The sequence below is a fragment of the Parasteatoda tepidariorum genome, chromosome 10 (assembly GCF_043381705.1).
Source record: "Parasteatoda tepidariorum isolate YZ-2023 chromosome 10, CAS_Ptep_4.0, whole genome shotgun sequence".
NCBI lineage: Eukaryota > Metazoa > Arthropoda > Arachnida > Araneae > Theridiidae > Parasteatoda > Parasteatoda tepidariorum.
In genome coordinates, this window is record NC_092213.1 from 19,544,743 (window position 1) to 19,552,818 (window position 8,076).

The 8,076-nt window shown below is 30.2% G+C and overlaps 1 protein-coding gene and 1 non-coding gene across 2 annotated transcripts in view; one reads left to right on the forward strand and one right to left on the reverse strand.

The window, feature by feature from the left end:
- LOC107440244 (uncharacterized) overlaps positions 1–6,372 on the forward strand; it is a 10,332-nt gene extending 3,960 nt beyond the window's left edge. The window contains exon 2 of the transcript XR_011637856.1: positions 6,118–6,372. This is a non-coding gene — a transcript (uncharacterized protein). The remainder of the gene's footprint in view (positions 1–6,117) is intronic.
- Positions 1–8,076, reverse strand: part of LOC107437016 (uncharacterized) — a 256,380-nt gene that overhangs the window by 99,636 nt on the left and 148,668 nt on the right. The window lies entirely within an intron of this gene.

Here is an 8,076-nt window from a genome sequence, read left to right on the forward strand (position 1 = left end):
ATATATATATATATATTTATATATAACATAAAAAGCTTCAATTAATCTTTCTATATTAGCTCTTTTCTGAATACTCGTATCATTTTCTTTATTTTATTAATCTAATCGAAATGCTTTCTCACCTCACACTTTTAAATTCACATCCTGTCCTTAAATCTATTTTTGGCTCAAACATGCATTGAATTAAAAGAAATACATTTTTCCCTTCGCTTTTTGTGGGAATCTCGTGACCTATTTGATAAATCAATTACAATTACTAAGATTTTCCTCTTTCCCTAAATTGAAACATTTTACGGATTTACTTTGCAAGATTTTCCCTAACATATAATGAAGAAAAACAACTTTTCGTGTGCACTTTCATGACTGATCTGTCTAATAATTAATAAACAAATTTTGTACCCTCCTTCCCTTCCTAAGACCTGTTTTAATCCTTCCACTCGGCAACGACGTTATAAGTTCGCAGGTTTAAAAGGTACCGGAGGGGGTACGGAACATCACAGATATGTAATATCTCATTAAAATAATCATCTAAAATTTTGAAATTATATCAATCGGAAGAGGTTGCATCAAAAATATGGAAAATATGGAAATAAAAAAATATGGAAATAAAAAAACAAAAATAAAAAAATATGGAAAAAATATGGAAATATCTCATTCATATAGACAGTTGAAAATTTATCAGTTAAATTCTTCAACTAATGGCAATTAATAATTCAACCAGTATGTTCACCAAAAAATAAATTCTTCAGTGATCAAACTTTTTGTTTATATTAATGATAATTTCGTCCAGTGAAACTTGTCATTCCTAGAGAAATTAATCGTTAAGAGACTAACTTTTCATTTAGAGAAACTCAACGCACTGTCTGATTTACAATACGGTTTTAGATTTGGTAAATCGGTCAATATAGCACTAGAAAATTTCAAAGATAACCTATCACTTTCAAAAAATATTCACAAACACGTTGCGGCAATCTCGCTCGACATCAAAGGGGCATTTGACAATATCCAGTATGATCTAATTAATAGAGAATTGTCAATGTACCAAGTCCCTTCCAATCTTTGTTTTATAATAGAAAGCATCAATACGAACAGGCAAGTCATCTTAGCTACAAATCGGGGATATGTAACAAAAATAATTCAAAAAGGCTGCCCACAAGGGTCTTGCATAGGACCGACTGCGTGGAATTTAGTAATTAATAACCTTTTGAAAATGCAGTTTGAAAACTCCATAATACAAGCCTTTGCTAACGACTTGATAATTCTTACATATGCCAACTCTAGGAGGCAGTTAGAACAAGTATCGCATCTAACTCTAAATCGTATTCACAATTGGATCACCAACAATTCTTTAACTCTTTCAACTGATAAAACAGCCTATATACATTTTTACAACACTAACAGGGGTGCAATCTTCAAAGTTAACAACGAAAAAATTAAGCAAACAAATCATTTTAGGTACCTTGGAGTTGTAATCGATAAAAAATTGAATTGGGGTCCTCATGTCAATATCCTTAAAGAAAAGGCAAACACTCTTCTCAATTCTCGTTACAAAATCAATAATAAATCTTGGGGAATAAATCAAAAAGCAAGAAAACTCATTTATAACACAGTAATAGTCCCCTCTCTAGCACACGGTTGCAATATTTGGGCAAAAAATATCTCACCCCGGACATTTAGAACCTTAATTTCGATTCACCGCAAATTCCTTTTGAATATGACCAGGGCTTACCACTCTACCCCCACGGCAGATCTTCATGTTTTAACAAATATTCCCCCTCTTCCAGACCAGATTATGCTCTTGTCATGCTCAACAACATTAACTCAAATTTAAAAAAATGCAATCTTCCATCAGATAAGTTATAATCATCAGGACTATGAAAATAAATTAAAAGTGCCAATTTATCACCCATCTTATTATATAAAAAACAAAATCTCTTTAACTGAGCAAGGTAACTACGACTTTAGAAAAGATGCCAACTTCTTCACGGACGGTTCCAAAACTGAAACAGGCACTGCATTCGCATTTCTTAACAATGTTCATTCACAAACCTTCGCATTGGATATTAACAACTCTATTTTTCAGGCGGAACAATTGGCAATATTAGAATGTGTAAAACACATCAAAAATAACTCAAACTTTAACAGACAAATAAAGTAGACAATAACAGACAAAATCTGGTCAGACTCTAAAGCCTCAATAACATCAATTAAAGACGCAGGATCAACCAACCTCATAACCAAAGACATTCAACATGCACTAATGGACACCGCGATTCAAATCACTTGGATTAAAGCGCATAACAATAAAGAAGGTGATGAAAGAGCGGACGAATTGGCCAAAAAAGCAACACAAAGCATTAAAAATTATTCCTTTCCCTGTTTCACACCTAAAACAATCTCTTAAAAAATCTTTATCTAGTAATTGGCAAAACCAATGGAATAATTCCGATAGAGGAAGACGTCTGTTTAACATCATCAATAATGTCAACTACTTCAATTCAATTCCAATTAAACAAGTCACCTGGTTCCTAACAGATCACGGCCCTTTTCCTTCTTTCTTTCATTACCTTCATATCTCGGATACAAACCTTTGTACCTGTGGTCAACCAGGTACACCAGAGCATTACTTATCAACTTGTCTTTGCACAATATCATGGCATACACGACTTTCAAACATTAGTAATTTACATATTTGGCAAAAAAACTTTCTTACAAATAAAACATTAAACTCTAAATTAATTAACGTAATGAATTTTCTAGCAGAAAACGACTCCTTATTAAAATTTTAATTAAACCTGACTTTTTAAGTAATCTTGAAAGCGTTTAACAGTTTTTGATTTTGTACTTCATCATACATTTCACTCGTTTACATTTTCTTTATTTGTTTTCTTTTTGCTTCTTTTTTTTCAATTATTATGTATATAGCAAAATTCGCTTCATTTATTGTTCTCTTTGCTTATTTTTTTCTTTTATTATTATTATTTTTTTAAATTTAACTAATGTGATACGCATTATTGTCATCTGTATTGCGCAATTGTGCTTTGTACTTGTGGTGCAGTTATGAATTTTGTAATGGTTTACTTATGTGCCGCGTATTGTGCGAGCTAGACTGTCGTCCAGACGTGGACTATACGGTTAAGGGTTTTGCAAACCTAGGTACGTGTCCACGTCTGGAAGAAAAAAAAAGTGGAACTTGTCTTAAAGATCATCGACTTTCCTTATGCCGCATGTTATGTCTACGTTCTGAAGGCGATGAATACTACTAGAAAGCTGAGCTTCGATATTTTCTCCCCCTTTGAACTAAAAAAAAACTGCATCAGACTCCTGATAATTAAAAAGTTTGTCTGAAATCACATCCCTTTCCTTTACAAGTGACTTACAGAAAGCTTAGTTATGCCTCTCCCAGTGCCGAATTAATTCGAACTTTATCCAGCTACGTATCCTTTGTGGTATTTTTATATTTAACTCATAAAACATTTATTTCATTAAATTTTATTGATTACTGAAAAAAAGCACTCATGTAAATAAACAAAAATCATAGGCTATGATTATGATTTTAAAATTCTTTTTTCTCATACTTTCCATTGAAACAATTAATTTTTATACATTGATCGTATTCACTGTTGAAATTTTTTTTCTCTTGAAATTTTTATTTTCAGTGAACTGATTGTTTTTGATTGGCATAAAAAATGTTTCAAGAAATTATTTTCATATTTATTGTTTTATGTGTCACAGTTTCTACGATCTATTAATTAGTAGAATTTATATTTTTACTTTACTATAGTGTTTAGGGTTAAGATAAAAATACTATTCAAACATTTTTCTCTTCTAAATGCAACTACAATAGTTATTGAAATTAATTTTTAATATATGAATGCAATTGTGGTGTGGCAGAAATTATAAATTAAATCAAGAAATATTGAAACTAATACAAATAATTTGGAAAAGGAAATAAAATAATTGTTTTTAGAATTTGAATTCAAGTACAATGACGCATTAATGCTTGATTCCAACTCTGGTAATTAGTTCATAGCTCAGTTCTAGCTCAGACATTTCCATAAACAAACAAAGTTTCTTATTGCTGAGAGTCAATTCCAATATGGAGATAAAGTGATCAAATACAAAGTGAAAAGTAATAGTAACCGAATGCACTTAAAAATACGTTTTAAATAGAAATGAAAGCATTTGAACTTCCTAATACAATTGTGACAAATTAAATTACCAATTAAGAACTCTACACAAAAATTACTTTAAAAGAATATCCGAACTGGAATTTTTGAAAAAAATTTATGTCTAAAAAGAAAGAAATATATAAATGAAAGCAAAGAAAAGGTAACTTGCTAATTAACCAAACTTGCACTTCAGATTAAAAATAAGAAAAATGGCTCGGTCAGTCTAATTTTAAAAACTGATTTACCTTAATACCATATTAAATTTGAAAGCTTGTTTGGATTTCAATTAGTGATTAATCGTGTTAAACGGGTTGTAATGTAGAATCTGAGAAGACATCACCTTTTCTGATTATAAAAGCAACTTGCCCTTACACATTTTTCCTGAGATTCTGGCTAATGATTGCAATAAAAATACCAATAAAGAAAAAGTATAAATAAATATAGAAAGTAGAAAGAAAGGAAAAATAAGAGCGAGAAAAAAATTAATAAAAGAAAAGAGAATTTTGGACATAAAATAAATAAATGAGAATAACAAGAATGCAAACGAAGTGAACTTAAGGAAAATTAAAACAGAAAATAGACTTGAAAATAAAGATTTAAATAGCAAAACTGAAAATAATCTTGAATTTTCAAATATTCTTGAGACTAAATGCGATAATGGTGTATAAAACATTGTCAAAATCATGTTGACGGAATTATGCAAATCCAAGATAATAAATTCCCAACTTCAGGATATTTTGTAAAAATTTTTGAAATATTAATATTAACCTATTAAAGTAACAAATATGTAAGGTAAATAATAAATAAAGTGAAATGAAGACAATTCTGAAGCCTTGGACTTCAGAATAACTACCACTGTGTCATTTTTTATTTTATTTTGTTTTCAAACAAGCTGAACAATACTCAAGTCCAATTTCCGATTGAAATTTTTCCTGTAAAACTGTTTTACTGTATTTTATGTTTAACATTTTAACTTACAACATTTTTAAAAGATGTTTATAAATTTTTATCATCGTGATTGAAGGGCTAACTTAAATTGTGTTATTATGAAGAATACTTCTCATAATGAAAAAACTGTGCTCTGATCTTTAAGCAAAAGACTTGGAACTGAAAAAACTGTTAAGTCAAAAAAAAAACAGTTGAAAATGAAAATCTTAAATTTGCTGATAATGGTACTACAGATTTTTAATTGTGTTAAAATTTTTACCATGAGTACAAATGTAAATTTTTTATAATTCATATTATTTTTATATATTGTTAACATTGCAAATTTGATTCTTCTTATTTTAATTGTACGTTTACCATAGGAAAGATTTTGCAAATGGAAAATTTTAAAAATTTTTCGATTGTAGTTAAAAGTTTTCGGCGGGGGGGGGATGTAACATCAAAAGCTTCAATTAATCTTTCTTTGTTAGTTCTTTTCTGAATATCCTTTTATTTTATTTTATTAATCTAATCGAAATGCTATCTCACACTTTTAAATTCACATCCCTTTCTTAAGTCTATTTTTGGCTCAATCATGCGTTTAATTAAAAGGAAGACATTTTTCCCTTCGCTTTTTGTTGGAATCTCGCGACCTATTACAATTACAATTACTTAGATTTTCCTCTTTCCCTAAATTAAAACAATTTACGGATTTACTTTGCAAGATTTTCCCTAACATATAATGAAGAAACACAACTTTTCGTGTGCACTTTCATGACTGCTCTGTCTAATAATTAAAAAGTAAATTTTGTACCCTCCTTCCCTGCCTTGCCTAAGACCTGTTTTAATCCTTCCACTCGGCAGGCAACGACGTTATATATATATATATAATCTATGATGGGGTACCTTTTCATAGATGAAAGTTGACATGGTCTGTAACCTCACTCCCCACATATATAATTGAGCATGCATATTTTTAATTAAATTTATTATAATGCTAATCCAAGTGTATTAATTGCAGAAGAGAATTGCCCGGAAGGGGAAGTATTCGGTTGCCACTCAAGATGCCCTCTGACTTGTTCTCATTACACGAATCCGCCTTCTAAGATGATGCCATGTCCGGCAATTTGTGACTTTAAATGTGATTGTGCTTATGGTACTATTCGAAGAGAATCGGACGACAAATGCGTTAAAAAGGAATATTGTTAGATGTACACGTACTGATTATAATCTGTACTCTGTCTGAATTCAATAAAACATATGATGTCTTAGAATATATCTATGTAACTATTCATTTATACATAGTTTAAAAAAGATTCATTAAACCGCGTTGCACGTGTTTGTCTCTTTACTTTCTCCTGTCATTTGGTATTAAGACACTGAAGAAGATTCCTAATTAGAGTTCTGAAACTAAAATATGTTCATTTCTGCAATTTGTTATGCTTTATTCACATTGTTTTGTTCCTTTGACAGTTTTTTTTTTCATATTTAAAAAAAAATGTGGCGTTTTACACGGACAATAACTGCTGATTACTTGTAGAAAATGCTACAATTATGAGATGCTATTCCCATTTGAGTCATTCGTTTCATTTTATGCTAACTAGATAATCTATAGATATTTCAATTTTTTTTTTATGTATTCAGCATCTTTAGCATACTACAATTTCCAACTACATAATATCTCGCATATAACCTTGCCATTGCAAAAAATTATCTCAAGCAAAACTTTTACGATTTAAACAATAGAAAAAATAGATCAGTAAATATGAAAATGGGGGGGGGGGAGTATTACCATGTCGTCAGAGCGGGAAACGTTGATAATGCTATCCCCTAAAGACACTGCCCTGTCCATCAGTCCTTCTATTTCAACTTATATTTTTGTGGTCTTTCTTTTGTGGATATTTTTCCTTTGTGCAGTGTTTAAAAGCTGTTTGGATGACTCCCGTTTTCCTGTTATTGCAGCTGTTTGAACTAGTCCTGATATAATGTTTTTATCAGATTCCTTTTAATTTATTTTAATTTTTATTTTCTCAAATATTTTTCCAGTTACATCATTAATAGCTTATCGCGGTTATGGCGACGTAGAATAGTATATATATATATNCAATAAAACATATGATGTCTTAGAATATATCTATGTAACTATTCATTTATACATAGTTTAAAAAAGATTCATTAAACCGCGTTGCACGTGTTTGTCTCTTTACTTTCTCCTGTCATTTGGTATTAAGACACTGAATGAAATTCCTGTTTAGAGATCTGAAACTAAGATATGATCATTCTGTAATTTGTTATGCTTTATTCACATTGTTTTGTGCATTAACAGTTATATTTTCCATATTTGAAAAAAAGTGTGGCATTTTACACGGACAATAACTACTGATTACTTGTAGAAACTGTTAAAAATATGAGATGCTATTCCCATAAGAGTCATTTGTGTAATTTTATGCTAGCTAGATAATCTATAGATTTGTCTATTTTTTTTATATATTCAGCATTGTTAGCATACTACAATTTCCAACTGCATAATGTCTCGCATATAACCTTGCCATTGAAAAAAATTATCTTAAGCAAAAATTTTACGATTTAGACAATCGAAAAAGTAGATCTACTAGGATCTTGCAAGCATTTAATCAGTAAATATGAAAATAGAGGGAGGGGCAGTACCATGTCGTCAGTGCGGGAAATGTTGGTAATGGTATCCCCTAAAGACACTGTCCTGTCCATCAGTACTTCTATTTCAACTCATATTTTTGTGCTTTTCCTTTTGTGGATATTTTTCATTTGTGTAGTGTTTAAAAGCTGTTTGGGTGATTCCCGTTTTCTTGTTATTGCAGCTGTTTGAACTATTCCTGATATAATGTTTCTATCAGATTCATATCAGTTTATTTTGATTTATATTTTCTCAAATATTTTTCCAGTTATGTCATTAATAGCTTATCACTGTTATGACGTGGAATAGAGTATATATATATATATA